The 5394-nt window shown below is 33.9% G+C and overlaps 1 pseudogene; it reads right to left on the reverse strand.

Moving 5' to 3' along the window:
• Nucleotides 1-277: 277 nt before the first annotated feature.
• Nucleotides 278-4731, reverse strand: LOC121392807 (annotated as a pseudogene).
• Between the last annotated feature and the right edge of the window lie 663 nt (nucleotides 4732-5394).

A 5394-nucleotide genomic window follows, 5' to 3' on the forward strand; every position in this document is an offset into this window, starting at 1 on the left:
ATTTAAACAAGCAACTAAATCTTTCCATAGAATACATCAAAACGAAGACAGCAGTCTTTACATCTAAACAACTGGACAATCGCTTACATCTTATATAAATCTAGCGCTAGCTCTATTCAGGTTAGCTCGTACAGGAACCAAAGACCACTGTCAGTAGAACAAGGATTAAGAGTATTAACTCGTCTATCAGTAAGAGAGAGTGCCTGTAATTAACGCCATTTTTACATTAATTCCAGTGAATATTGACTTTTCTAATAAATTTATAAGTATAATAAAGTTAGTTTAACAAGCAAGACTCATAATTTGGTACCATATACTTAATTATATAATCATGCATCTTCACCCACCATGACGTTCAATGCTTCCAATGTCTCCTGAATTAAGTCTCCAATATTTTCACGTTTTTTGTTGACTATAATCAATACCATCACCAAATTCACTAGAGATCAATATATATTAATAGTACTTCTAACACTGTTTAAATACTCACAATTTTTTGCTTTTAAAATGTTTAAAATAGGTAGAATTTGGACGGTAATATGGAACCAAAGCTTCACCTACCATGGTCTGCAGACACCACTAAAATGTTGCAGCACTTTCCAGTGTGGTACATATTACTTTACAATTTCGTGTGTTAAGTGCATCTAAGTAATATCACAGTAAATCTAATGTAAGTTAAATAGAACTGACTTTTAATTGGTATTATTAACTGAGGGATTACTGGCAGTATCTTCTTGCCACCATGTTCCAACATATCATGGACTCCTTGACGCGCAAAGAACTCATATGGATGAGATCTGGATTTGTGGTTTCACACAAAAACCATCAAAAAATAATGGCAAGTAATATGGTAATCTAGTTTCTCTATTTTCTACCTGGATATATATTTATTTTAACTAGGTACATTTACTATATGACCCTCACCTTCCAGCTATCTTGTTTCCTTTAGTGTCGTGTTCTAGGCGATAGGAAAGTCTCCTCGATCGTAAAACTTTCGGAAATCTGTTGGTTTGGCTTGTCTCTCACAAAGGTTCCAGCTTCTGGTGTTGGGGGTACCTATAGTGTTAACAGAGAAGGTAAACACCGTCAAAACAACTATAAACTTACCTTCGCGTTTCTTTGTTAAGCTTTAGTAGAGAAAGCATCAGCTATTCAGCACGTTTCCTTCTTTTTACTTGGAGAATCTTGACAGGAGAAACAAGCAGCAGTAGCCCTTTCTATCTCGTTGTTATACCGCCAAGTAACCATAGCACCATGCTAAATGAAATTGCTTATTTACCGTATTTCAGTTAATTAGATATGAATGGAAACTATTTGACACTAAAAGAGGTAGTTTATTCTGTTCTCTTTATTCACACGTTATTATGACATCATAGTTTATATACAGGCGAAGCGATCCATTGTATCGTGATATGATGCGTACATTACGTCATATTGAAGACAGTAGACCATCGACTTGAGATGTTGCAGGGATAAGACATGGAATTCATTAAACTAAAGAGACTGAGAATGAGGTACACAATTATGAACATAATTCCATCTTAATTATCAGTTAATTACAGGAGATGATCAAGATTTTACTCCGCACGTGGACATCAGCATTGAAAGAACTAGAAACCAGCGCTTATTTAGTTAAATACATTTAAACATCAAAATTACAAAAATGAAAGACAAGTTTAGAAAAATAGCTACTACAAATAAGTGCAAAAATCCACTTATTATGTAAGACATGCGTGATCAATGAGGAGGATGTCTCTTAATAACAACTATAATTAGAAAGGGTACAATCCTGTGTAATAACTAGCAATGTATTACACATTTGATGTAATCATTTAAAGGTTAATATCAAACTGATCAACACGTGTTTTTTAGGTTACCCTGACGAATTTGACGCAGGGTTTTGTATTTGTCACGTCCTTGCTTAATGTTTCTCTTGATTGAGGTTTATCTAATTGAGTCGTCTTAGTCTCATCTCGAGAGCCAGCCAACTCAGTAGTAAGGGCCTATAAAGACAAGCCCCGTTATTTTAAGGATATAATTATAATGATATTTACCTTTCAACATGTCTGCCATTTGTTTGTTCTTTTCAGCAATATGAACACGTGACATCTCAGAGCCAACATTTTGAGGCGCCTTCCATTGAAAGCTCAGTATACCAGTGGTCTATGGTATAATAATGGGTGGAGCTTATATACATTAACACCACACCACCTCCTCATCAGTTTTCATGAGATTGTTCCTCTGTTACTAGTGCAGCTGCTGGAGTTTCAGCAGGTGATTTCATGGGTATTGCTCTATTTTTCATTTGTTTTCCAACTATAAAATATAACATTATATACATTATATTACATTATATAAGACTATATAATATTATATTAATTTATATTATAGATTATATTACATTATATAGATTATATAAATTATATTAAATTATATTACATTATATTACAGATATAAGATATATAATATTATATTACATTATATTACATTATATAAGATTATAATAATATTATATTACATTATATTACATTATATAATATTATATAATATTATATAACATATTAACAATAAACTAGTAAAACCTTTTTCTGAAGATCTTGTAATTCTCTATTTTTCTTTTCAAGTGCCTTGCACGCTTTAGCCCTGTAAACAACTATTATAAAAAATATGAACTACTACTAGTAGTTATGTACCTTTCTTCTTCAACTTGAGTCTTGCTTGCTTTGGCAGTGGCAGCAGCAATGGCTTCTTTACTCTTACGTTCCATCTCTCTCTTTTCACGATGTTCTTGTGTAACTTTAGTTCAAGATCACGGCGTTCTTCTTCTTGCCTTTCCAATTCTAAAACAAATAACAGACACAGCAAAAAGAAGTGGAATATACCTAAACGAAACTTTCTATCTTCTTCCTGAATCCTTTGAAGCTTCTCTTCCACTCTCTTTTTTCACGTTCTATATCCTCACGCGCTTGACGTTCACGTTGTAGTTTAGCTCTACAACATGGAGATCAATCAATAACAAACTATATCATATTATTGTACCTCTCCATTTGTTTAGCATGTTTGTCTTCACGAGCCTGTGCTTTCATTTGTTTGAACTTCAATGTATCTGGCTTACGGCGACGAAGATACAACTCGTGGTTACCCATACCAAAGAGCTAAAAATACTTTTGTTGATACGAGACGAGAGCCGATTAAAAACAAATCCTAAAAAACAAATTAATAAGGAATATATTAGTATTGGGCAAGAACATAAGGTGCTCTCTTGTCAATAGGTTTATTGATAAATTTCTTGTCATTAAAAAGAGATATTACGAATCTCACTCCATGGGAACCCATTTTTGGAGTCAAACGATCTTCTTTCTCATAGAATCGTCAAGTCCCAAAGCATCTACCCCCAACCACAGATGCTGACTTTTTTGTTCTTGATTTCAAATAGTTGACCGCCATACATTTCCAAGTCTTGTGAATCTCAAATATTCCATCATGGCATCCTTCCCTGTGTAACGATGATATTACAGTGACATCATAATTACATCATACCTCATCATAGTCTTGGTTCCCTGTACAAGTAGAGATACGGCTCCTCCCATTGTTCTTTAGTTAATTTGTGTTGATCCAAAACTCTAAAAAAATGACCACAACCCCAATAGAATAAACCCACAACTCATGAATATCATTAAAAATGGACTCCTAAGGCTAATGAATGTCTTGATATTAAAATGATAAAACAACATCGGACTGTTACTATATTTAGTAACATCTATTTTTGATATACCTTCTGGGAATAATTTCTCTTTAGTGATAAAAACCGTTTTATGCACGTCAGGATTAAAGTCTCCCATATTTAGCTTGAACCTATAGTAAATATCAGTTGTAGTACTATTACTATCAAGGAAAACTTACAGCATAAGAGGCTAATATACAGCTGTTTCAGGTGGACAGTACACCTCTTCATTTAAAATAGCATCTCTGACTTGGAGATAAAACAATCGCTGAGTACACATCTTGAATGAGTTCTTCCTGGACATCTTCAGGATAGAATTTGACTCGGAATTTGGAACCGAAGTGTGTCCTCTTAGGGCAAATCTTGTGCAAGGGACTTTCTGGTTTAATTTGAGCCAAGTAACGTAAACCTTTATCATCTTCATATTGTAGACAAACCACACCAAAATTCACGTAGTCCAATAGTTTTAACAACCTAAATATAATAAAATATAGAATCTTACTAGTATTCTTTCAGTAATCTTACTAATACAACTAGTAATCTATTCAGTAATCTTTCAGTATACAATAACAGCTATTAACTTTAACAGGTATATATAATAGTGTCAGTGACAGTTATGTACATCGGAACTCATAACACTTCAATGTTTGTCCTTCTCTACAGTAGCTGTGATATGTTCACTATATTCACTATATGTATTCCCAATGATCACCACATTAACCCCCTTTCACTATTACAGTAGAGTATACCTGATCAAGAGCTGTTTGCCTGTGTACGTTTGCTGAATGGCAATTCTAGCTCAGGCATCCATTGTGGTCACACGAACAGTAACCTAGACAATCAAGAAGCACAACCCCATATAATTAAGTACATAAACACTAAAACAATATTTAATTCCTATTCGTGCTACATAAACAATTATCTATATAAATATTACTCATTTACTACTTTGTTTTAGGACTAAAATATTATACAAAATTTTTTTTACTACTTACCGCTTTAGGCATTTTGGCTGTCTTCACAACTAATACTGCAGAAAATAAGATAAAAAAACAATCATTAAATAAATGCGCATGCTACGTACAAACACATACCTTCGTTCTACAATTAAAAAAACTGTCAATACAAAGAGATTGTTTCCTGTGGCAAAGAGAGCTATAAAGGAGGAGGCGAGGTTCAACACGGAAACACACCCCAACTTGGTGCTTTTGATTCGGCTGTGAACTACGCATGCTCTATGGTTATTAGTAACACACCCACACCTCCTTCAGAAAACAACGGCAAAAATAATGGGTTTCTTTGATCGATACTGCCCATGGCTTGGATCCGTAATAAATAGGCGGACAGTTTTATGTGTAGGCCTCGATTAACAGTGGCAAGACTACCATTATGAAATCATTTTTAAACCTCCACCAGTAAGATCATTACCTATGTAATTTATTCACACCACTTTCTTTGTAGACCAAATCAGAAGAAATAGTTCCCACAAATGGTTATAGTGTGGAGAAATTTTCAGCAGCACGGTACACCAAATATAACTAATATTCCACAAAATATGTTATTTTTAGTGTACATTTACAGTCCTTGATAGTCATGTTCAAGGAAGATATCGCAGTTTATGGGAGCAGTATTATAGAGAAACTGAAGCCATCATGTTTTGTTAGTGATAT

Source organism: Gigantopelta aegis, unplaced genomic scaffold (genome assembly GCF_016097555.1).
Source record: "Gigantopelta aegis isolate Gae_Host unplaced genomic scaffold, Gae_host_genome ctg4563_pilon_pilon, whole genome shotgun sequence".
Classification (NCBI taxonomy): Eukaryota; Metazoa; Mollusca; class Gastropoda; order Neomphalida; family Peltospiridae; genus Gigantopelta; species Gigantopelta aegis.